At 35.7% G+C, this 27,996-nt stretch overlaps 1 protein-coding gene, 1 long non-coding RNA gene and 1 pseudogene across 4 annotated transcripts in view; 2 read left to right on the forward strand and 1 right to left on the reverse strand.

The window, feature by feature from the left end:
- Positions 1-27,996, forward strand: part of LOC145675856 (uncharacterized) — a 545,559-nt gene that overhangs the window by 346,677 nt on the left and 170,886 nt on the right. The gene's annotated exons all lie outside the window — the stretch shown is intronic.
- The window catches only part of LOC145675857 (uncharacterized), a 177,618-nt gene that overhangs the window by 99,976 nt on the left and 49,646 nt on the right, over positions 1-27,996 (reverse strand). The gene's annotated exons all lie outside the window — the stretch shown is intronic.
- Positions 25,615-27,122, forward strand: LOC145675804 (tubulin beta-4B chain pseudogene; annotated as a pseudogene).

The raw sequence follows: 27,996 nt of genomic DNA on the forward strand, positions 1-27,996 counted from the left end.
GTGGTTGAGCGCTTACCTCCGGTGTTTGGGGTCCCTGGTCCCTGATTCGCGTCGTGTGGACTTTGTGGTGGACAAACACCGTGCTCGTGGGTTTTCTCGGAGTTCTCCCGTTTCCTCCCACTTTCTTTATTCCACTATTTCACTCATCACCGTCTCCTTTAGCCTAAACGGCATAATCGTGAGACGTAAAAATTAAAAATTTCATTTCATTTCATTTTTTTTTTGAAATATTTCATTTCAAACTGTGCAAATTCAGCGCAGCTAGTCATTTTTGCCTGCTTTTTTAATGTTCCGTTCAAACAGCTTGCTGAACTGGAAACATTGGTCTTTTATTTGTTTAACATATGGTGTCTTGCCAGTGCGGAGCAAGGAAATATTTAACCACTTTAGATTGGAAACCACTTACTTCCTATAACTTATTACTCTTTCCATTTTTCCGTATCTTTACTCATAATGAAGTTGGCCCATGACTCCAGACTTTTGACACACCCGGTGTAATTAAGGCTATGAATTAGATTTTATAAAGTAGGGTCATATATTTCTTATCTTAAAATGTTACTCCTGGAAGAGAAAGTGAAAGATGGAAACTTGCGTGTGTTATTTGCAAACTTTTGAGTTGAGTTGAGTTGATTTTGAGTTTAACACCCCTTTTCAGCAGCAAGACTATATGAGACGGGACCTACTGATTAACGTGGAATCCGAACCACATGATCTCCCGCCGGGAATCGAGCCCGGATCTCCCACGCCACAGGCACGTACCCCAACCGCTTAGCCACGGAAGAGATCTTGCAAACTTTGAGATTATCCATACACAATTCATATGAATTTTATATTTTTACTATAGTGCTTTTTGGATTAATGTTCAATGTAAGGGCAGGCCTCGAGGACCAATTGCGGTCCGCACGTATGAGAGGCTTTGAGAAACGTCGGTTAGAGGACAAAGTTATCAGCTAAGGTCGGAAGCTCCCCTACTCAACATGACCTCGGAATGTAACGACTTACGGACTGGAAGAACTACAATAATGGGATAAAAGGGTGATTAGGAAAAAAAAAAAAAAAAAACTGACCGAAAATTGTTGATGTTGGCAATCCTGTTTTTCTTTCTCAATGTATCTTATTTTGTTCTTATTTTTTCTCCTTTCTTTTTAACTTCCTCTTTCTTTGGTCTGCTGCGCTAATATGACACTGTCTATTAGTTTTCCTATAAATAATTACTTTGCCCTGATTGTGTTGCACGTTTAGTGTAATGACTATAAACAAACCAGACTGTTTTTAATTATCAGTAACTTATTATTATAAGATGTGAATTAGCTTAATTATTTAGAAACTTTTTTTTTTAATTTCTGGCATTGGACAAAAAAAAAAGGAGGTTCAAACACGTACACTTCTTTAGCCTGCCATTTTGTCCACTTCCTTGTCATTGGCCATCCGGTCAAGTTCGCTGACTTCTTGGTATCTGTTGGCTTTGCCCTCCTAATCCCCATTTGTTTGAGTTTCTCTTTTTCGAAGAACTTCAATTGATTTTTTTTTCCTTTTGACATATTATATCTAAATGAACTCAGAAGACAGAATTTGTGTGCAAATTACTTTACATACGCTGTATACCTGTTGTATATACACTTAGTCAGCAACAAAAACATCCACCAATACAGGGTGTTTCAAACCAACACTGACAATATTTGAAAGGTGATTCCTCACACCAAGAAAAGACAAGAAGTATTGACCAACCTGGATGCACAAATGCTTCCTTTCGGTGTTATAGGCTACCGAAAACTTTTTTTAAAAAATGAACTTTAAAGGTTCATAGCTCCAATGCAATGGAACCTATTGTAGTCGGGTCAATAGTTCACTTAGGAATTAGTATGTGCCTATACAAATATCCATGTTTCAGAATCCTGCGGTACTTACGCAACGATTTTTATAGAGGTAGTTGGTGAGTACTTCGAATTATATGCCCGTAGCCAAACTCCGTCTATAAAAAAATGTTTCCTGAGTGCCTCAGGATTCTGAAACATGTATTTTTGGATAGCCCACATATTAGTAGTTCCTAAGTGAAGTCTTGACCCAACTACGGTTGGTCCCATAGTATTGGAACTATGAATCTTTAAAGTTCATTTTTTCATGTTTTCGGCAGCCTATAACTTCAAAGGAAGCATTCGTACACCCAGGTTGGTCTATACCTTTTGTTTTATGTTAGTGTCAGGAATCACCTCCCAAACGTTGTTGGTGTTGTTTTGAAGCCCCTTGTATAAATAAAAGGTACGAGTCACCGCACTTAACCTTCTTACACCCATTTCTTATCTTGAATTATGCCATTCTGCAATTATTACAGAAACATTTATGTATGAAATGTGAATATAGTTACGTATAGGAGGCATTTTCGGAGAAATTGATTCGAAGAAAACGCACCTCCAAAAGTAAACAACCTCTTAAGGATTTTTCATGAGTAATGGATCATGCCGTATTGTAGAATTGTTGATGAACCATTTGTTTACGTAGTACGAGTAAAATCGGCAGTGTCGTTTTTGAGAAAATCTACCAAAAGAACTCACCCTGAAGAGTAAAGTACCCCTACTGGATTTTTCCGAAAAACGATTTCTAACATACTATAGGATTGTTAATGGAATATTGGTTTATGACAAATAATCTATATCATTCGAGATACTTTTGATAAAATAATATTTCCACCCTTCAGTAAACTACCCTTATTTTGGGGGATAGGAAGAAAATTCGAAAAATCTCCTTGAAGGATCATAGTATGTAAAAATAATCTAAAATGTGTCATGTGAAAATAATAGAAAACGCTCAATATTAGTATCCAATTCATATTTTTCAAGTACGTTGACATGAATAATGATAATCTTGATGTGTTAGTCCATGTGCAGGTCCATGAAAAAAAAAAAAAAGATTAAGGAGGTGGAAGGGGGTCAATATTATGGATATTTATCATTACACTTTCTCTGAAATATCGCATTTGGCGTGGGAGACCCGCGTTCGATTCCCGGAGGAAGCTCATGTGGTCCGGACTTCACGTAATATCAGAAGGTCCACGTTTCATATAGCATCGCTGCTGAAAAGGACGTTAAACACCAAATCAACTCAATTCATTGAAATACACATTTTAAGGGGGGGAAGAGGGGTTGAAACATATTTGCCATAAACCTATTTCCCACGTGCGAACAACGGAACGTTTCGAACATGGCCTAGAGTTTTGTTTGGCATGATCATATTAGTTTCAACTTCTTCCGCAAGGTGGTAGATTGACAAGCTGCAAGGTGATTATTTGTGTTGCAGATAAGCATTTTGCATCCTACAATTTCACGTTAGTCGGTTTGTCGTAAGTGTTTAATGTGAGTTATGAACAAAATTTCGTAATGAACCACCATTAAATAACTCCATTTGTATGTGGTATCAACAGTTCAGAACAACAAAATGCATTTGCAAGGGAAAATCGGCTGATATGCCTTCCACGTCTGAGGCAGGTGTACAGAGAGTTCGAATGTTTTCAATGTAGCCCTGAAAACGTCTTAAGCGAGGGCTAGTGGAGAACTTCAGATTTCTCGAACAACTGTGCGGCGTGTACTACATAAGCTTTTACAGATGTATCTATATCGAGTGCAGTTGTTACAATATTTAACGCCTATTTTCCGCAAAGAATTTTCCGTCATTCCAAGAGTTGTGCAGTGATGATGATTTTTTTTTTTTTTTTTTTGAACAAACTGTTTCAACGATGAGGCTACGTTTTATGTAACGGGAAGAGTGAATAATCTAAATGTTTGTACCTGTGAAACTGAGAAGCTTCGTAAAATCATTGAAATTGTGAGAGGTTCACCAAAAACAAATGTTTTGCACATTTTATCTTCCAAAATGTACGGTCCCTACTTTTTTTCCCCTGAAGAAACTATGACTGGAAAAATATTTTTACAAATGCGTACTACGTGGCTTATGCCACAGCTTAAACATGACATTTCAAACTATATGAGCTCCTTATTACCTTCAGTACAATGTTAGGAATTACCTTAATGAGAGATAGCCACATTGCTAGATTGAGCAAGCTGCTCAGAACGATCAAAATTTTTTTGGCCACCAAGATTGCCATACTTAACCGCCTGTGATTTTTCTTTCTGGGAACATCTCCAAGATGTCCGTGAACTGCAGGAGAGCATTACTGTTAAGTAATTTACACAATTAATATATATATATATATATTAAGGAGTTTAAATTATTCAAATCATTTTGAAATTTCCTATAAATAGGTATAGCCAGAAATATTCCATGGGGGGATATGTCTCAAGTGTAGGGTTGACATATTTCAAAAATGAAAATCCGGGACGCTACTAAATTAAGAGAATCTTTGAAAAAATACGTTTTGCCCCAACTTATAAGCTTCTACATTTTTTTTTTTTTAAAAAAAAGCACAACATTTTCCCATTGCTGTGTGTTCAGTTTTATTAATTAAAACTATTTTTCTTCTTGAATGATCAGCGGAAAATTACCAAAAAGGAAATGAAAAATGATCAGGAATTATTGATTAAAAATATTTCAGAAGTAAAATGCAGGTTGAAACAGAGTACTAAAGATAAGAATAAGATTGAGGAGTAAAACCTTTTGTCTCTGGCCCAATGAAATGAATGCTTCGTTCAATGTCAAAGGAGTTAAATCGTAAACTTAATTAAATCCATGTTTTATGTATTCAAGTTTTTTTTTTTTCAATTTTTGAATTGCCATACTCAGAAGCTGAAGAAAATAATGTTATACCTAATACTGTGAAAAAAAAGCAAACTATAATATTCCCTTCCTTTCTCTTCGCTGAAATCCGGGACACTTAAGCGTCCCGAGAAATATTTTCGGGACGGCGGGACATAGTTCTCGATTCCGTGACAATCCCGGATTTTCCGGGACGAATGGCAACCCTACACAAGTGTAATAACAAGAACTATTATTATTATTATTATTATTATTATTATTATTATTATTATTATTATTATTATTATTATTATTATTATTATTATTATTATTATTATAATATATGTCCTATTGTGTTTCATATAATACATGTTCACTAGTTTTTCTCTGATACTGCTCCTCTACACGTAAATACGTTTTCCCACTCTTCATGTTTAGGTTCTAAATACAAGATTCGGTATGCCGTCCTCTCACTATTTATCCGTTTAACTGGAATCTTCAGTTCCGTCAGTTCGATTGTATTTTTTCTTCCTTATGTAAAAACAATAAAAGTATTTAGACTTGTAAGCACTCCTCCCCCTACATAAAAGGTCTTTTGGCACGGTATGCGACACAATACCTTCCTCTTGGAAACCCTAGACGTATATATTACACTTGAGGATCTCACCTGGGTTTCCTATCCAATGAAATTACGGTGCGATGATTATGTATTGTCTTCCAGATTCTGTACTGTTTCCACGATTAGACGGGTACTTAATTCGTTAGAAGTGACACTCGACTATTTTAAATTTCAATTTAAAAAATGCCTTCGTCTTCTTCCCCTCCTTGGATGAGTACTGTATATACTAGGGATGGCCAATTCCGGAATATTTACTTTCCGGAATCTGGAAAGTAAAATCGGAAAAATTCCAGAATTCGAAAATTTTCCTATTTCGAAAAAATCCGGAATTCGGAAAATTCCGGAACTCGGAAAAATCCGAAATTTAGAAAATTCCAATTTCGGAAAAAATCCGGATTTCTTTCTAAATTCCGAATTTTTTCCGAATTCAGGATTTTTTCGATTTCTGGAATTTTTCTGAAATCCGGTCCGGAATCCGGATTCCGGAAAATTTTGGTCATCACTAGTTATACTGTACTCAATCACATCTAAACATTTGGGAATGACTTATAGTCACACATATAAATTAATTCTCCTTTTCACAGAGATCATTGTAGTTCTAAGGTTTAAGAAAACTGAATCCTGTCCATTTCAATCGTATATTAAAGCTACTATGGGAAAGATTTAAAACCCCACAACCCCCCTCCTCTCGACACGCTACTGTGATGATATTAATATAATATAATCACGCTACTGTGATATCATATTAATATATAATAGGTCTAGTAAACCCGGAAATGGTAGAAATTTACCACATTTCCAGTTTCAATATTCAATCTCTGTAGTTTGGAAGTCGTCTACTGTTTCACAATTTGAAACAAAACTCGCTTGTTTAAGTTATTGGAATATTGAAGTGTGTATACAGTAGACCTATTATTAGAAAGCTTTTCAAACAATATTTTCAAATCACACAGTTCAAGTTAATAAACAACAAAATTTGATTTGAATTTAAGTCACGTTTGGTAGTTCTAATTTTCCTTGTAGCATGTATAGGTATAATACGTATTTTTTTCTCCACAGAAATTGTAGCATTGTTCCAAAGAATATTTATCCAATAAAGTATTTGATAACGAAATGGACGTGCTTAATCGGGAAAATCTGACATCCGTGTTGATAATATAACTAATGTTTATGACTTGTGTATTGTGTGCAATTACATATATGTAATAATGATCCAAATATGTAGCAATGATAGATAGAGTTCGAAAGGCTCCATCACGAGTTTTAGTATCATAATTTTCTACCATCTTATCGTGTATTTTTTTTTTTTTTTTTTTTTTTTTTTTTTTTTAACTTTACGGGATCTTGCAGAAGTTCTACACGTAAAGCAGAAGTTCTAAACTAAAACTCCGAGCAAATAGATTTTTCATCTTTAACTAATATCTTGATCAAATACATGTTAATTGCATAGTCATTTTATGTAAACTTGTTTTCACTAATATTTTAATTGAAATAAAACGCTCTGAAATCTTAGCAAAATTATTTATTGATTTATGTACTGTTGGGTAGAGGTATTTTCTGAATGGACGATATTAGCTAATAATTTGTCACCGCACACGAAGTAGAAATATATTTAGTAGTTAAACGGGATAGAATTCTCTGGTGTTTGACGCTGAATAGATTTCGTAAGCTAAGGAAGGGAAAGAAAAATAGCGACAGATTTTTGGAATGTCTCCCGTTTCTTTTTGGAGTTTCCTTCGTTCCTTCGTCAAACTTCGTTTCCCCTCTCCATCCCTGTCAACATGAGGACTTGTGAGTCGTACAGTGTGGACAACTGCATAGATTACGTACCATGCTACTAAACCGAAAGACTCCTTGACTCATACAGTCCGTTCAGTAAGTTCCGAGAATATCTCGAAATAATACAGGGTGGCCCAAAAGTAGGTACACAGTCCCGTACCGATCAATTCATTACTTTTTATATCATTTCTTATTGTAGACTTAGTTTCTTTATTATTTGTTCTTAATGTCTTTTTACTTATATCTTAAACTCGGAACAGCCAAAGTAAATAAACCTTATAAGTTAGAATGTTATACTTGATCAATGTAGGGGTGTATACCTACTTTTGGGCCACCCTGTACAGTAGGACGATGCCAGAACTATTTATTACCACGTTAGATTTTACATATTTTCCTTCACGCGCCACAAACTTGCAGGACCTGCTATAGAGGTCTGGAACACTCTAGGAAAATCATTCACTGGAACCCCCTAGGAAAATCATTCACTGGAGTGCTATTCAGCACCGCCGTCATATTCGCTTGAACCGATGCAACATCCTCAAAATGCTTACTCTTGAGGGCAGATTTGAGCTTAGGGGAGAGCATGAAATCAAATCGGGTTAAATCAGGTGAATATGGGGTGTGTTCAAGGACTGTGATCCTTATTTTAAATAAGGCACAAGTAAATTAGTGCGAGACGACGCATGTGCTTTTGCGTCAGTTCCTTGCTAAAAGAAGGGTCACAGTTCCTGAACACATCCCATATTCACCTGATTTTGCCCCTGCTATTCCCTAAGCTTAAATCTGCCCTCAAGGGTAAGCGCTTTGAAGATGTTGCATCGATTGAAACGAATGTGGTACCAATGCTGAATAGCATTCCGGTTAATGACTTTCGTAGGACGTTCCAGTGAGTGATTTTTCCTGGGGCGTTGCATTGAGTGACTTTCCTAGGATGTTCCAGTGAATGACTTTCTTAGGGCGTTCCAGAGCCTCTAGGACCGTCCCCGGGAGTCCATGGCGAGGAAAGAGATGTGCCTGTATAAAATCAACATGGTAATATTTCTTTTTCTGGGATAGTTCAGAATGTTGTTTCGAGGTTGTTCCGGAACTTATTGAATGGGCTGTGTATGTATGCATATTGAAAATTACTTACCGTTTTCTCCAGCGTAGAATAACATCAGTTCAACACTACGAGTACAATACTTGCATATCTTGTTATTGGACCCCGCACTGCATCACCTTTACTTTGAACTTGCACCTGGCTACAAGTATACATTTTGTGTACTTCAGGGTGCGAATCCAGGATGGACTTCTGGGGGGCAGTGGGTTGTAATGCTGCTACTTAGAGCTACTTTTTAAGAGCTCCAAACTCTGGAATGGATTTTATTTATATATAAAATACGAAAGTTTCCTCTTTTAGGGGATGATCGCCCCCTGGATCCGCCCTTGGTGTACTTCCAGTGCTTAAAAAAATTGAAAGAGCTGTTCAAAAAGGGAAAAATCTGTATCGAAGGTAATGAAGTTCGTAGTGTTTTGTCAATTAAAAAAAGAAAAGAAACGATGATATCCTTTTCAAATTGGACATATTGTTCTGCAACAATCGTTGGCCCAATCTAGACGAAAAGATAAAATCAAATATTTGGGTCTTCGGGAATTTCCAGCTGTCTGGTGTATGACGTAGGAGCGCGCTTTTGAGAAAATCTGGGAAATGATGGGGAGAGGATAAGGTAGGAGAGTGGACTAAGCCAGTTTTGGGATGCCAGTGTGCGCGTAGGCATGAAGCCGCTAGTAGTATGTCTGGAAAACTATTGACTACGCTACTGATGTTCTTGTTTATCTGTTACAACTGTTTTCTATCAACTTTAGGTTTCGTGCTTGCTCCTTCCCCTCTCCGCGTGATTTACTGAAAATAGGAGCAGCAAACTGTGACGTCGCAGAGCATTCAGTTAGAAATGACCGCTGTAGACTAGAAAAGTTGATACATGATAAATAAAATTGAATTACGTATAATAGCAACATTGACAGTGGAAATAACAGAAAGAATAACAGTAACCAACAGGGGCGGATCCAGGAAATTTTTTACTTTATATATATAAATAAAATCCATCCCAGAGTTTGGAGCCCTTAAAAGTACCATTATGACAACCCACCGCCCCCCTAGAAGTCGGTCCTGGATCCGCCCCTGGTGACCATCATGTGTCTTTCGCCATAAATCATATGGTATGGGGTGAAACCAGGTCGGTAGTCAGCTCAAAAATGTAAGGGGGTGGTAGAAGTTAGGGGGCCCTATCCAACCATATTATAGTTCATTTGCAAGCCTACAGTGAAAGTTTTATGGGGACCAGCAAAATTTAGATCACCCCGTGGATACGGGCCTGGGTGAAACAAGGGATCTTTTCACTAAAGGTGAACGCTTTACAACTAAGCCGTAAGACCTCAACTTCACTGTAAAAATCGAAACACCATTTAAACACTTTTAGTACAGATGTTGAGAGTGAAATATATCAAGTATGTGTTTGTAAAGTGTGCTTTGCGTGTCCAAAAGCGTGGTCTATCCCGTGGTTCTCCATCTTTTGTGGATTCATGACACCCTTAGAATGTTAGTGTTTTTCCACGATCCCCCTAAAGACAGATCAGTGACTTCCATTTCGCGGCGTCCAATATACGGCAGCGTATAGTTTCCAAATATTAAATTCAATAAAGGGAGCAGAGTATGACCAAAGATGAACACACATACACACAAATTGCTAGATATTTTCAACCTAAATAAAATTATATGCTGAGTCTAAATCACTATGCGTAGTTATCGAGGAAAACGTCTGTTTATAAAGATAAAAATTAATGCCGAACGATAACCACGATTAAGGTAAAATTGATAGGCTTTGTGGGCTTTGTAGCGGACAAACACCGTGTGTAAAGTGGGAGTTCTCCCGATTTACTCCCACTTTCTTCACTCTACCATTATTATCCATCTCATCACCATCTCCCTTAACTTCGTTCATATACGTGCGACGTTAAACAAAAGAAGAAAAAAAGAAAACGAGCACACCAGTAGTGACTTATTTTCAATTTGACTATTGAGTCTTTCTTGAAAACTGAAAACACCGAAGAGATGCCAAAACAGTTGGTAATACAATTTCGATCTGACTTCCGTCGAGTGCACGTGAAGAACAAGACATAATTACATACCGTATTCAGAAATGGAAAACGGGAATTGAAGAGTGGTTAAAATTTCCCGTAGGGCTCAAAAATAAGTTATAGGACGATAGAAAAAAATCTGTCTGTTGCTAATAAATTTATATAGGCAAATGTTGCGAACGAACTTTTTTTTTTTCAGTGAGAAGAAGAGAGGAGCTAATCCTCTCTATATTGCACACTTTAGTCTGCGTGGTGCCTTCATGACGCATGTTGTGGACGCACAAAAGGAAGGGAAGGGGACAAGCAAACAAATGTGTTAATTTTGGTTTGTTACATAAGCGTACGTACACACGAATGCAACAAAGACTAACCCATGGTTAAGCTGTATATAATAGTTCTGGAAAAAAAAATATGGAAAGAAAAAAACGCAAACCGATATGAACCCGGAAATTCATGGAAATGACATTGATACTGCAATCTTGTCTGTTCTACCCGCAAACGATTAAAAAAAAAAAAAAAAAAAATGCTGAATCAGCTTGAACAACTTGTATTGTGCAATAGCCAAGATTACGTCATTGAAAAGTGTGAGTCAAACACTAAAGAAGACGCAGGTGTCTGAAAGATTTGATTTTTTTTAACCACTTTTAACAGTCGAGTCAAAACACTGAGTACAGAGTTCTGTCTGTAAATGCAGACAGAATTGTTTATTTTAATCCATGCATCGATTTCTAGGAAAAACGTGTTTAAAATAGTTTTCTGAGAACCGTGAATGATTCTCTCTACTCATTTCTCTGCGTAATGGAATGAGAGTGGGAATATCTTAGCAGTCGATATCATAGGTGTGGCAAGCGCTTGGGGATCGGCGTCATGAAGTTAGATCTAGAGTGAACATCTTTTTATTAGACAATCCGAAACACATCTTGACCGAGCCAAACCAATATAAGTACTACTACTACTACTACTAATACCAATAATATAACCGCTGTAGCTCAGTTAGCGCAGCCCATTTCCCCTCATGATCCAGACGCATCCCCATTTTTTCTGGTATGTTCTCCCCCCAAATTAAATAGTGGGTACATTTATGATTAATCAGTGTTTTTCTCCTCTTTAGTCCCCACAACCCATATTGAATAAAAAATGGATGAAGTTATTCTGGAAATTGCCCAGCATTGGATAAAATTACGAAGTGACGAATTTATCCCTCTCCCAAATAAAATACTATCTTCCGTGAATAGTTATACACCTAATGACGCTCATAAGAGAAGATAAGTAGTAGTTCGAATCCATTACTCTTAGTTTCAGATGAAATCGTAAAATAATTTTAAACAGAAAATAAAATTCCTCCTCACAGGCTAAAAGATCATAACTCTATTTAGCTACAGAAAGCTGCATACAAATATTAGGAGTAGGTATGATCTCTTTCTTTAATTTCTAGCGATTTTCTTTATTTATCGATGTGACTTGCCTAAAAAAAACGCCACTGTGTTAAAAGTATGTAAGAATTTACTAATCTCATCCCATTAAGGGAGGCAAAGGAAGTGCAGTCCCGGGCCTGTAGCGTACAGGTCCCCCCAAAAGAAGTTAATGAAAAATTTTGAAAAATTTTCAAGGATGTTATCCATCTACGTATTTTAGTTAAATATTACTTGATAGCATTATATTAAATAAAAAATACCTATAACTTTTCCATATTAAAATGCAATTATATGAATTATTCATTACAAGGGCCAAGGGGGTCTCTAATTTAGCGATTTTTATTCCATGTTAATGCGGAAAGGTAAGCTAAGAACCGTGATGCATCCAAACTTCTCAGTTTGCGTCAACTTGACTGCGAACTATCATTCCTTGATTCTATGTCGTGTCGGAAGGCAAATATCCTCCGTATTAACACACAGAGATGTTTATTAATTAATTTACACACAGATAATAAATAGTAGATAAGAGAAGACTAGGGTCTTCATCCTATATCGGACTGCGTTAACGTAACTCAAAACTTTGCGTTTTAGTTTGTGTTGCTCGATATTACACGCTGATTTTGGGGTTTTACGTCATAGATGCTAATTTTTCGTTATGAAATCACATATACTCCGCAATTTTTGTTTCACAAACTCACAATGAAAAATCCTTAACGCATATTTTGCAATAGCTGTTATGGAATGAGGCCCTACGAAGCATCAAGGAAAGAAACATTATGGAAAGTGCAAAACTATGTGCTGAAAATTTTTTGCACCGACTTTTCCGATATTCTTTCACTGTTGTTTATAGGTGAAATGTTGCTAGTGAAAAAAAAAAAGTGGGGGAGTAGCATCGGTAAGTTCTGAAGAGTATACGAATTTGAAAATGTTTGTTTCCTGAGAAAGAAGAAGAAGAAAAAGGAACATATAAAGTTCATGTTTCGTTTTTGAGTTCTACGTCAAAATATTCCATCCATGACATTTCTTTTGTAAATCACCCAATTACTCCACGGTACAAGACAGCTCATGAGCCAGGAAGAATACGGTATACAGAAGAAGAAAAAAAAAGTGGGATCTATTTTGTGGAACTATGCAATTAAGTTAATTTATCCAACTTTTTTAAAAAAAATGTACATGAATTTATTCAGCTTGCCTTCCCTTTTGTTGATTTTATTCTAATTTTATAATTTTCTTTACCCACTTTAATAGACCTGATTTAAAAACAAGTGAGTTTCATTTCATATAAACTATGGAGGTTCAATACCGAAACCGGAATAGTAGATTTCGTGTTCTTTGCACATTGAAGTCATATCAGGAAGTAATATCTCGCTGTCTTTTGCAGTTTTTGCTCTAAATGAATCAGTATTGAAACCGGAAGTGGTAGTAATATTTTAACTTCTGGTTTTAGTTGAAGGATAAGAGTAGAGATGGAATTTATATATATATCATAAAAATGAAATGATAAGTTACATTTTCGTAACACTAAACATGTCATTTATATCAATGCAATACTGTTATAAATGGAGATATTTGAAAAACTATGATCACACCAGTTAAGCATGTATTTTCAACATTCACTTAATAGATGGGTGATGCATCTTTTAGCCTTCTTCTTTTATCTTTTGGTATTGTATTCTTCTCAATTGGTAGAATCCAAGTGAGGTACATCACAAATATCCCAGGTATGAGAACATGATAAGATTAAGTTTAATGAAAATAAAATATCCTCCGTATTATCTTTCAATCTCTCGCAGTCACCCGAGGTTCACGGATCGCAGGTTGGGAAACAGTGTCATAGGGACAAGGATGTTGAAAGGAACGCTTACCTTCAAACAGTCTACAATGTCAATATCACGCTATATGTCCCAAAACATGAAAAGGCAGAATATGTTTATTTAAAAAATATATATATAAATAAATCTAAATATGTTCTCCCCAGTATAAAGTATTTGTCATATCGATACCGATGAGGATAGGACTGTATTTAAACAAGAAACAGTCTCCAGCAAACCTACCTCTTAAACTATTGTCAATAGTTACCCGACTTCCCTTTTCCGGGTCCTAATAAGCCAGGAGTAAACGTGGATGAAATAAACTTAAATGTTTTTATAACCGGTTTTGTAAAAGTTTAGTTGTATAAATTATATTTTCTCGCTGTTAGCGGCGCTTGTTGAGGAAAGTCATATTGATGTAAAAAAATTAAATATTGTCCTTATAAAGTTTAGCTAGTGTACTACTCTCTTTTTTTTTTTTTTTGTATGCATCTCAAGTTTGTGGTGGACATCATGTCTGTGAGTTTTCTAAGGATACATTCGTTTCCTCCCACCTTCTCATTCCACCAATTCTTTCATCATCATTCACTTACTTTAATCATCGTCTTCTTTGACCTAACAAGCACAATCGTTAAATTGAAAGGTTTTATTTTGTTTTATTTTCTCAAAAGCTATATTTTTCTTCCGTTAGCTTGTAGCGAAATATTATATAAGAGCACCACTGTGTCGCTGTAGCATTAAGAGATTTGTCAAGTATTATAAATCTTTTTCTGTGAAATTTGAAAATGTTATCTTTTTTTAAAAATCTGTCATATGGTACACCGCAGTTGTCAAAAACGTCAGTCCGAATAAATCAAGTAGTCTACAGTTTTCGGTAACTTACAGACTAACAATAAGTCTATTTCTAATAATAATAATAATAATAATAATAATAATAATAATAATAATAATAATAATAATAATAATAATAATAATAATAATAATAATAATCTAATTTGTTTCCTATTTATTGAATACAAACATCTGTGGAGTGCATATGAACTATTACTGTTAACTGTACAATTACATTATGGATTGTTTTTAGCTATGAGCATTTTCTTTAAACGCAATAGAATTGGATCTTTTGTTATGTGAATATTAATCTTCATTGTGCCATAGATAGCACAGTGCCATCCCTTTTCTTGTAGTGAAAGTGATTTACTGGTAGGCGTATGCTGCTTTAAAAAAAAATAGCCTGAAGAAGAAGCGATTTTTGGCAATTAGTTGTTGATAAAAAGAATCCCGAAAAATAATTGATTGATTGTGCTTTTCTGCATCTTCTTCTCCTCTCCTTCAAACGATCGCTTACATTAAAATTATATCTCACGAAGGGAAGATTGGCCATAAAATATAGCAATCTGTGGAAGACATTCTTTCCAGAACGGAAGTTAACTCATAGTTTAATTATATAGATGTGGGAGAAACGTAAAAATAATATTAAAAGATCTTTAATCCTTTATTAATTGCAGATATTTGCTGTAAAGTGCATGGCTCGGCTATATTATATATATATATATATATATATATATATATATATATATATAAAATATTGTGTTTTCTCATTGTTGTAGTATGCATTTTTTTCTTTACCGATGCTTTTCCATACACAATGAGATTATGATCTGGGTATGAACCCTAACCTACCCGTTTTTTCCACTGAATTTTAATACTATCTTCAATGAGATTGTTTTCTTCTCTCGATTTTTTATCTTCCACACATACCAGCAAACTCATCTCTGAAAGTAGAAACACAAAGGACAAATCACAAGCAAAAGATCAAGCCTAGTAAATACTGAAAAATGAAATCTTTGTTTTACGTCCCACGATTATGCCGGTGAGGCTAAAGAAGACGGTGATGATGAGAAATGAATGAAATGCTGGAATTAAGAAAGTGCGAGGAAACGGGAGAACCCCGAGAAAACCCATGAACACGGTGTTTGTCTACCACAAAGCTCACTTGGAGCGAGATGGGATCGAGCCAAGAGCCCCATGCACCAAGAGGTGAACGTTCTACCACTCAACCACCGCGGCCCTGAATTCCAGCGTAGTGTATGGGGGGAGAGGATCAGTGGTAGAGCGCTCACCTCTAATGAAAGGGGCCCTTGGGTCGATCCCAGACCATGATAGTTTGTTGTGAACGACATCGTGTCGGTGGGTCTTTCAACGTTCTCCAATGTCCTCTCGCATTCTCATTCTAACAATTATTTCATGGTCATTTACTTTTATTAATCACCCATGTACTTTAGCATACAAATGTTGATCTGCATTTAGTAAGTGAGATTACAGCATATATACAGGGTGTTAATTAAAGTCGTGTCATAAATTTAGGTGATAGTTCCTCATATCAAACAAAAGAAGATCTAGTAAACATGAGTCAGAAAACGCCCTCTTTCAGAGTTATAAACCGCTGAAAATGCAAAACATTACGTTTTAAAATTCCCTGGCTTCGAAATTATGGAACCTATCGCAAACAGTTCAAAGAATTATACAAGAACTAGTAATGCTTTGTATCTTAAACATTCATGCTTCACAATCCTTGATATAGTACCGGCGTAACGAAGTACGTACGTATATAAGTAAATAGGAGTACAATATATACTTTTAAAACCAGAGCGTTTTAAAACGTGATGTTTCTAATTTATAGCGGTTTCTAACTCCGAAGTTTTTTTTTCTTAAACCTAGGTTTATTAGAAGCTTTCATGGGATATGTCTAAGAATCATCTTCTAAATTTATGACACTGTGTTCATTAACACCTTTAGATTTCAATTAAAATAATGTTATATTTCGAAGAAAATTATGTTTTATACTCCAAGCCAGTCCAAGCAGCGTATCATCCTAAAAGCCAGTGCCAGATCATCGCACCTCTTCGTTCCATATTGTCGTTCTGTGTTTCTTAAATCTCTTATAAAATGTCTTTGTAATTAAATACAACTATTATTTCCTCGTGTAAGAATTCTTGGTATATACACATTCTTTTCTTTTTATTTGGTTAAAAATACAATAAAATATTCCAGAAAGCAGGTTATTATCGTTTCGTGTTGCTGATTTGTTATTTACTTTATATAGCTTACATATATACAAGTATTATCCATGTTGAAAAAGAGCCGAAAGAATGCAGTAAAGAAATACTACTAATATTAATTGTTCATGATGCTATAGACTTGAAGTGTATTTGCGTTTCGCGTGATGTTCGGCCATTTGCTCCAAATACTGCCCATTTATATCTATCTTTTTGATTTTCCCCTCCGTCGTATGCAGCGAGGGTGGAGTTTGGAAGGAAGTGTTTAGATGAAACATGTAATGCCCTCATGGTACGTGGCACAACGTTTCTTGTCTGAATTCTGGATCTCGATGGATGATGGATACAATTGGATCACCTTGGAAAGGTAATTTATGAGTTTTCTACCGTGCGGGAGCAGTACTCATTTTATCTTCATTTCTTTTCCTGTGTCCTATTTCTGTCCTTTCCCCCATTTTACTTTTCAATTTATGAAAGAAAGTTAAGAATATATGCTACTGGTAGTTTTAATTTCCTCTTCTTTTCCTCCATCTCAATTCAGATATTAAATCCTTATTAAGCAGACGTAAATCCAAGTCACCAATAATAGTCTACTTGTAATTGTGTAGAAGTGACTAATTGTAAGAATATTTGAAAATTTATCCAGTATTTTATTTGTAATTGTTTTAAAATCCCATTTATCATAGCCGTGAATCATGTTCTAGTAAAGGTTAGTAATGACTGTCCTGTCATTTCATGTTTTATCAGACTGTTAATATATAATGTTCTTTTATATTAAAATATTATTTCTAGTATTATTTATATTATTCAAAGTCTATCTAGAAAGAAGCCGAACTTTCTAAATATAAAGGTACTTATTGTCTGAGAAAGTTACTCAAATTTATCTCATTCAAAATAGGTCCCTCCAATATTAATATATCGTTTCCGGTGCTGCTTCTTCTGCTGGAACACATTTTTTTTTTTTTTTTTTTTTTTTGGAAAAGATGAGGTTTCGTTGCGATGTTTTTTAATATCTCTTCTATGGATTTGTAACGGCGACCTTTTAGGTTGGATTGCAATATGGAGAATAGACAAAATTCTGCAGGTGCAATATCAGGCTAGTATAGTGGTTGGAGTACAACAGTCGTATTGTTCTTCAAACACATCCTAATGAGGAGCGCCGAATGGTTAGGATTATTGTCATGGTGTGCTATTCATGTTCCATTTTTCCAACTTCCGGTCTCTTCTGCTTTACACCCTCCTTCAAAAGCATCATTACCTCTAGATAATTCTCTTTGTTCATGATTTGACCACGTTGAAGTATATAACAATAAGCTTTACTTTAACCTTTTAGCTGTACTATAAAATCTCGAGGATAAACATATTCTTGCTTTCTGTTTGCGTGGAGACTGCCAGGGAATTTCTCAAATTTGAATATGCAGTATCGCAACTGTCGCAGTCCTGGAATAAGCCTCGGTGTGATTGGAACTAAGCAGAAGCGCGGACGTTGAATTCGAGTTGATGATGGCAGGTTGGCTGACCCGTGACACATGAAGTGTGGTGATTGGTTAAAGGCTTAACCTGCGGGCCTATAATAATGAAGATGGTCACCCATCAGAAAGCTGAAAGAAAAAAGCACAGCCTAATCTGCATTTGAGAGCGATTTCCAAGTGCCTTGTTGGTTGTCGCCTACTATTTTCCCATCTATTAGGATAACTGTACCTTTGTTTCAATGTCATAGCCTTAGATCCAAGTCTCTTGTGTTATGATGTTCCTCAGGAAGCTACTGTCTTCCTTTGTACGATTCGAAAGATCTTCACAAGATATAGATGGACGTTCTGGTTTTGCCTCGTCTTCGATGGCTGTTCTCTCTGCTTTGAAACACTGACCTGAAACCACTCGTAACACTAGGTTCGGCAGCCCAATTCGAAACAAAATTTGATGCACAGATCCTTCATTTCCAAAATCTTCATCCTCGCAATAACAACAAATTGTGTAAGGACGGAACACAAATTCATTGTAATGTTTGGAGTTTCACAATCATACAAGGCAGAATGATGCAATAACTGCTAAAATACTTGAGACGAAATTCAGTACGCGGCGCTGCCAAGCAGAAAGTCAAGGACAGTTTCGTTGATACACAAGTTCGGTTTCTTTCTGAACAAACCTCGTATTTAAACTTGTTATAATAATCAACTTAATGATAAACTTGATCAATAACAATTATATTCGTAAACTGAGTCTTCTGAAAACTTCTTCCGCGAATTCTTCATGGAATAAATCCTTGTTTCAATCGATTTTGTAATACTAAAATTAAACTTCTAGCAACTAAAAACTATAAATACGTACAGTACATCCAACGCTGATAAACTCTTTCCTGTGTATTCACAATTTTGAACCCCTCTCTTTTCAATCATTTCATCGTGCCAATTTTATTCTACCACGTTGCAACTTTGAAGGTCATTTACAAATCCATACATGACTCCGTTCCGTCATATGCATCGTAATGCTATCCAAAATCATTTTCGATGGTAAACTGACGTCAGCAGCGACATAGTAATAATTACTCACCTGATTTTCTCTTCAGGTATTGTGTATTTGTTACAGTTTGTGTTCGAATCGATAATTAGATGTTCATTGACACAGGCCGGTAGCCAAGGGCGCCGGTTTTTAGTAAATTTGGGGAAAGGGCATCCAGGTGTAGAAGGCATATATGAGGATTTTAAGACAAATTGCATCCAAATTATGCAAAATATTGTATATTCATAAATACAGTGCGGGGAGCACATGAGCTTTGGGGGCCCGGGCCCCCGGGATCGGTGCCCTTGTCCGTAGAAATCCCAAAAATATAGGGGAGCGGTAGAAGTTAGGGGGCCGAACCAACCATATTATAGTTCATTTGCAAGCCTATCGTGAAAATTTTAGGGTACCAGTGAAAATTTAGGGGACCGGGCCCCGTGCCCCAGTGGATACCAGCCTGCATTTCCAAGAAAGCGACACTCGTTTTATGTCACAGTATCTATTCAATAATATCACGTTCACTATCATATTTTATATATATGTATGTATGTATGTATGTATATACATATGCAATGCTAATCGAAATAGATTGATTTTTTTTTTTTTTTTAAAGACGCGGTTGATACAAAGAGAAACACACGACGCAACCTTGCAATAACCTGTATTTTTCAGTAATATTTTTACATCAGTTAGCTGACTTTTAACTTTTCATGATACATGGCCTTGGCTTGATCCCTATAGATAATATGCTGAACAGACTGTCTGCCTACGCTTATCGGAGTTTAACCGAGACGTTATTGAGAAATAGTTGCAAAGACCAAACAATTTCCGGCAAGTGTTGCTATCAATCATTTGGATTTTGAAGTATTTATACTTTAAGGAAAGTAAGTGTAAGGAAAGTAAGGAAAGCAACGATAATCATGCCTGTTGTTCTGTATGGTTGTGAAACATGGTCGCTTACTCTGAGGGAAGAACATAGACTGAAAGTATTTGAGAACAGGATCCTGAGAAGAATATTCGGACCCAAGAGGAACGAGAATGGGGAATGGCGGAAGCTTCATAACGAGGAACTACATAGTTTATACGGTTTACCCAACATTGTTAGGGTCGTCAAGTCTAGGAGGCTTAGGTGGGCAGGTCATGTAGCTAGAATGGAAGAAAGTAGAAACGCTTTCAAAGTCTTGACTGGTAGACCCATAGGAAAACGACCATTAGGAAGACCGAGGCGTAGATGGGAGGACAATATTAAGATGGATCTCGCAGAGATAGGAATACAAAGTAGAAACTGGATGCAATTAGCTAAGGATAGAAGTCAGTGGAGAGCTTTTGTGAACGCGGCACTGAACCTCCGGGTTCCATAGGCCATAGAGTTAGTTAGTTAGTTAGTTAAGTGTAAAAGCTCAGCAATCAGCAACAGGTGGCAGCACGTTTCACCTATCTTTACAATGTATCTCTTATTTTGTAGAAAGCAATAATATTAAAAATAATAGAATCAGTTCAAGAGATGAGTACAGAGGACTCTCGATTCAGCCTTTGTGCTCTTATTTTTCCCAGGATACTTTGCGGTTGGTGACGCCACGTGGAGGTATCACCAAGGATAGTATCAAATAGAGGATCTGCTGTACCACAAAATCGTGAAGCCGTATGTCACACGTCCTCGGGAATCGGTTCCGCTGGAACCGGAACTTTGTGACCATTCCTAGTTTCAGGTCGTTTCTAAGAACGTTTTGGATATATGCAACCAACATTACATATAGCAGCAGTGGATGAGTACCCGGGCAAGACCCGACAACGACGGGTGCTTACAGGTAATAAATAAATAAACAAACAATCTGACCCAGCAGAATAGAAGCTTATCAGTTATTATTGACAATGAACAAACATGACTTTTAGCGCCACATTAGGGCAGGGCGCAAAATTTCCGGTCTCCAGGTCGCCATTGGTGACTAGAAACTTAGGGCTGGCTACCAGTGTTTAGTAGGAATGGTTTGTGCGTAAACTTACAGGGCTACACAGTTTTTGTTTCGCACGAAAATAATTGTCAGTGAATGAGAGAAAATACGGAATGTGAAGTTTTCACGACGGATATGGAAAGTAGTCTTCACAACGTTGTAAGGTATTTTTTAACATATATAAGAATTGTCCAATTTAAAATTGATTATCCTGAATCTAATTGCCTGGTTTTGAAATTTTGTGCGCTGATGTAATCTCTTTCTTTGTCAAACCAAACACCGAGGGGAGGGGTCGCCTCTCATAATTTGTACATGAGAAATACTGGTGACCATCATTTTTCGATTGACGAGTGCGTCTGACTTTGAAATTTTGCGCCCTGTATTACGGGAATAAAGATTCGTAGCACTACTAACAACTAAGATCATATTTGGGTTATTATAATAATTAATAACATAGTCTAAATTTTGTGGTACCGTGTGAAGCATTTATAGTCACTTTGAATGCATATAAATCGGAGGGTACCAGTGAATGTTGTACTCTGTATGACCCTGTAGCAACCAGAATCTCAAAATAAACAATGATAATACGTATATTATATATATATATATATATATATATATATATATATAAATTTACTTTTGCGTAGTAGACCTGTCTGTGATAAGATTCTGTCAACTATCTTATCGATTAAATACGAAATAATATCATTACAGTATTATTCTTATCAGTTATTCTCTTTTGTGCACGACAGTGACGTCTGCAACATACCTGTTTCACTCAAAAGGAGACAAGTTGTGTCGGGAATTGATGGATGTTATATAATAGTCTGACAGTATAGACGTCCCACTGATAACTTCTTTCAGTTCATCAAGCCCTAACTTTCCGTTTCCACAAATGTCCAACTAAACTTAATATATATATATGCTCCATTTTGTTACATATTTTCAAATCCAAGAAGATAAAAGGCAAAAGTGTAACGTGGTGCTCTTGTTAGGGGAAGCGTCGCTTCCTACTACACCTCTGGTAAAAGGTCAGTCATCTTGGTTATATAAAATATGTAGTTCTTGCATATCATCGTTTTTATTAATTAACTAACAGAAATGTTCGTTTTTTCCACGGGAAGAATAGATTATGGAAAGTACAATTAAACCCCTTCCTTTTCATACAATACGCATTTCAAGGAAGGTGTAATGATAAGAAGATATATGTAAGAAGAAGCTGTAAGATATATATATATATATATATATATATATATATATATATATATATATATATATATATATATATATATATATATATATATATTAACAAAAGAGACACTGACCAAAGCTTAAAACTTTACTTTATTTTAAATTATAATTTGTAACTGTTTCGGATATCTAGCATATCCTTCTTCAGACACTCTTTATCTTTTGTTTCTTTTGTTAAAACAATTAATCCAAAGCCATGAATAGTCTTAATATATATATATATATATATATATATTGCATAAATTCTTGAAACCCCCCATTTAGGATACGCCATTTAATCAAAGTCATACGACAAAAATTCAGTTCGAAGTACTGTAGGTACTATCTATATTCTAGGGATGGCGAAAATTTTCCGGAATCTGAAATTTCCCTTTCCGGAATTTGGAAAATTTTCAGAATTTAGAAAAATTCCGGAATTTGTAAAGATCCATAGTTTGGAAAAATTTCAAAATTCGGAAATATTCTGGAAGTTTTCCGAAATCGGAAGTTTCTAAATTCTGGATTTTTCCGACATCGAAATTTATCCGAAATCCGGAATTTTTCCGAATTCCGGAATTTTCCGATTTTACTTTCCGGATTCCGGAAAGTAAACATTCCGGAATTGGCCATCCCTACATCCCTACTATGTTCTAAAATTTATTTCAAATGGGATGCAATCAACAAACATTATGGATTTCAATATGGCGAAAAAATGTAGAAAATAGTCCTTCTCCTCTTCCTTAAAAATAGAAAATTTCAAAAACGCTGGGTCATGTGTCCATCTATTTTTAATGAATTATAACGCGGTGTACGCTCCTGGTTTGAGGGGCTCGTGAGAGACTACTTTCAGCATAAATTTTGACTTTCGCTTATCGTTCTAAGGATACACCCTCGAGTCAAAGTGACAATGAAAGTTTAACTCGAGATAGATATTATGTTCCAAAATTCATTTCAAACGGGTCAGCCGTTTTCCCGTGATGTAATCACCAAACACCAGACGTGGTTTTTCAATGTGCCGAATAAATTATAAAATGTCTCTCCCCCTTAAAACAGGAATTTTCAGAAACACTGGGATATGTATCTGTTTATCTATAATGACAAGTGTATAGAGTTTCATCTTTTTAATTTGACAGACTCGTGAAAAACTAACAATTTCGCATACATTATGGCCCTCCGTTTCCCCCCATTACGCATTGCAATCAAGTTAACATGATAAAAAGCGAAGTTCAGCCATGGTTCATTCATGTACCAAAAAGTCAACAGAATCAATGGAGTCCCTGATTGAAGGAATTGACCACCAAATTTTGTTACATTCATTTTTTTTAATTATTATTTTATTATTCATGAGATAGATTAGTGTTATAGTACTCGCGTCGAGTCGTGAAGCTTGACCTAAATCTACCGATTTCACCACCCAATAGAACGCGAGGGTGTGTTCCGGTCGTTAACCCCCGCCCATCAAATTTTGTCAGTGTCTTCTCTCGCGCTACACGGAAAACATCTCCCGAGAGTACAGTGTTGTCGGATTGGCGTCAAGTTCCGTTTTGTTAATTCTTTTTTGTTGCGTTACATTTTCGATGTTACTATTTGTACTATTGTTACCATTTTAGAATAGTTGTTAACAGTAGTTATTATTGTGCAGTGTTATTATTGGTAATTTTTAAATGCTTTATATATATATATATGTCTTCAAAGTTTACTATGTCTTCAAAGTTTGGCAACATTGTTGGTGAATTTCAGCTGTTCGACGTTTCCCCAAGTGTGCGCTCGGGAGGCGGCTCCACGAATTATTCCGAAGTTTTCTGATGTGTTAGAGCTCAAGCAAAATATTTCTATGATTGGTTTAGAGCCCAAGCTTCACGACTCGGCGCGAGTACTATAGTTTTATCAATATGGCGTTGCTTTGAACTCAAAATTGTAATAATAAAGTTCTTTTGTTTGAGATAATTTTGATAACATGGGGTATATCACTTTTCCTTATTTTTCATTAAATAGATAAGACTAAACTTTCACTTTAAAGGTCTTTTAATAATACTTTTTTTTAAAAGTAAAAACGTGTTATCAAAAATAAAGTAGTATACATACATGAAAACACTACACGATTATCATCCTTTCATTCGTAACATTATCCACTATTTTCCAAGTACCTGTAGTTTTCCTATATATTTAGCTTGTTTCCAATAAATCATTATTACCAATACATACTGTAATTAAAGATCTACCAATTATTTGTAACGCTGCTAACGAATTCACAATCGAAAGTGAATTCTAGAGTACGGAAGATGAAAACAACACTTGAGCATGGCAGTTATTTAGGATCTAAGTCAACGAGAGATATGCAGAGAAGTTAATCACAAAATAGTTACTGTGCTTGGTGCTAATTGCAAATGAGAGTGCCAAAACAGTTATTTATATGCTTTCCCGTTGAAACCGATAAAAAAAATTACTGTAATGCTTTTGTACCTTATGTCTAGTTGTTTTTCATACATGCGAATATACAAAAGAGGAGGTCTAGGTGATATTTTTATAACTTTACTTAATTGTATATTTATTTAGAATAGAACTGACATGAAATTTCGTATCTTGTATATTTTAATATTTGTGAAGAACTCAAATACATTTGTTTCGTTTCGAAGCGTATATATATAGTAATTTTAGGACAAGTATAGGCCTACGTTGTACAAATATATATATAAATTTTAAATTCTTTGTGTATTAAAAATATTCTACAGTATCGGAAGCAAATTTACCCAAAACGAAATTTTGACCAACATGATTCATCAAACCTGTCTTACACATGCCATTAATCCAGTGGCAGAACTTCAGGTGATAAGTAAACCAAGATTTTACAATACATGAAGCTTAATCCAGCATGAGTTAGTGAAGGGAGATTATCTTCTGCCATCACAACCAATCTTTACCAGGTATTCGTTTCTCAAAATTTACAAGATTTATTTTTCATGACAGATCATTTCATGACATTAAAAGTCAATACATGTTGCTAATTTAGGCTGTTTAAAAGATTAGTTTGTATTCTATAAGTTAAGAGTTGATTTAATGAAACTAAAGTACAAATATTAGATTGTATTTTTTGAAATTTTTGTTACGCATTTAAAATGTTAGTCTATTGCCACAATTTAAACAATGGTTTTCAGTAATTTTTGATAGCAAATCACTGGAATTTTTGAAAGCAAATGATTCATATTTTGTAAGTTTTATTTCATGATACCTAAATAAATAACATTTCTGGTACCGGCATTTTTTGTTAGAATCTCAATCAAGTGACCTTTTATTTATTTATTTATTTTGCTTCAGAGACAAAGTTTTAATGCTTTTTGTATCTGACTGAAATACATTTTCGTATTTTGCTATTGTTGATTTTCTGCTTTACCGAACTTTTTTCATTTAAATTCCAACTCTAATAATTCTAAACAATCAACCAGCCTTTCATATCTTAGAAACGGTTATTTGGTTGCTAGAATCGCTTTAGGGGCTGCATAAAGTGCTTCATACTTTAATAATAATATTATATTTATATAACATTATCCTTAAATATGAGAGAAATTGTTCATATCCAAGCTGGGCAATGTGGAAATCAAATTGGAGGGAAGTTTTGGGAAGTTATATGTGATGAACATGGGATAGATCCTACTGGAACATATCATGGAGACTCGGATTTGCAGTTAGAAAGAATCAACGTGTATTTTACTGAAGCCACAGGAGGAAAATATGTTCCCAGAGCGGTTATGGTGGATCTGGAACCAGGAACGATGGATTCTATCCGATCAGGACCATTTGGACAAATCTATCGACCGGATAATTTTGTTTTCGGTCAGAGTGGAGCTGGAAATAATTGGGCTAAAGGACACTATACAGATGGTTTAGAAATTCTCGACTCCATTCTGGATGTAATGCGAAAAGAAGCAGAAAGTTGTGATTGTCTTCAGGGATTTCAAGTGGTCCACTCTATTGGTGGAGGTACAGGTGCTGGACTGGGGACAGCTCTTCTCAACAAGATCGGTGAAGAATATCCAGATAGAATGAAATGCAATTTCTGTATTATACCGTCACCAAAGGTATCTGACACTGTTGTGGAACCTTATAACGCGACTCTTTCTATCCACATGCTTGTAACTGGAGTAGATCTTTCATTCTGTATCGATAACGAAGCGTTATATGACATCTGCTTTAGAACATTGAAGTTAACTACTCCGACGTATGGAGATCTTAATCATATAATTTCTGCTTCAATGTCCGGCGTTACAACATGTTTAAGATTTCCTGGTCAGCTGAATTGTGATCTTCGAAAACTTGGTGTGAATATGATCCCGGAACCAAGACTACATTTCTTTATTCCTGGTTTCGCACCGTTAACATCTCGAGGTAGTCAACAATACCGTGCAGTGACTGTACCAGAAATAGTTCAACAGTTATTTGATGCAAAGAATATGATGGCTGCTTGTGATCCACGTCGTGGGAAGTATTTAACAGCTGCTGTGTATTTCCGTGGGAGGATTTCCACGAAAGAAGTGGATGAACAAATGTTAAATATTCGTAACAAGAACAGCAGCTATTTTGTGGAATGGATTCCAAATAACATGAAAACAGCGATTTGTGATATTCCTCCTCGAGGATTGAAGATGGCTGGCATTTTAGTCGCCAACAATACAGCGATCGTCGAATGTTTTAAACGCGTGGAGGAGCAGTTTCGAGCCATGTTCCGAAGAAAAGCTTTCTTGCATTGGTACACAGGCGAAGGCATGGACGAGATGGAATTTACGGAGGCCGATCAAGATTTAACTGATCTTGTTGCTGAGATCCTTCAGAAGCAGGAGCTGACTCTTGAGGATGAAGGGGAGGGGCTGGAAGAAGACGAGACGGAAGCAGAGGGCTACTAAGACAATTATGTATCAAGCACTTTGATGTAGATAAAGCAGACACTTTTTATACGTTTATTCTGTTGCACATTTTGTACCGTGCTACTGACATACGTGAATTGATTATAACAACATGAACTTTTATTTTTAATACTATATGTGACTTTGATTATCAGGAACTTTGCTATATGAAAGAGATTGTATTGTCACGATAGTATTCGAAATAAATGTAATTTTATTCTATGAAGAAAAGTCGGGAATTTTATTTATATTATATACAAGGTGACTCAAAAGCCCGCTGACATAGGGTAACTCTTGTTATTATCAGAGTTACAACAAAATGTAAGAGGGGAAATCGTCTCCAAATATGATATGTTCAGTCTAAAGTTAAGAAATCTTTTTAAATCGGACGAGCCGTTTGGGCTGTATACTCTTTGTGCACACAATGTTATATGAAAATGCAACGTTGCCATTTACCTGAACCTACAACACATTTGAATGAAGTTGCTGTCTTTTTCGTTAACGTGTAGATGGTCAGCCCGGATGTCAAACAGTAACTGCAATATTATGAGCGAAAACAGAATCCAGAACGAAACAAATATATATTTAAAACAAATGGATCTCATTGAACTGAGCAAAATTATATGGATACATATGAATTCTCGTGCGTAGTTTTCGAAAAAATCAAATTGTTTTGAGAACCCCAAAATTTATGCTGTTCGATAACTGCACTATTTATTAAGATAAACTGATCCGGAAGTACATGTATACTCTCATCAAACTTATCATTGTGACGTTAACAAGATGACAATATACAGTTCATAGTTATTGAGATATAGCACACAGTTATGACTAACTCTTAAAACAATAATTTTTGTTCAACTCTCGTATATAATTTTGTCCAAAGTTATGATATATCAGTCGGTTAATCACATCGAGCTAAGCAAAATGG

Source organism: Thermobia domestica, chromosome 18 (genome assembly GCF_964235325.1).
Source record: "Thermobia domestica chromosome 18, izTheDome1.hap1.1, whole genome shotgun sequence".
NCBI lineage: Eukaryota > Metazoa > Arthropoda > Insecta > Zygentoma > Lepismatidae > Thermobia > Thermobia domestica.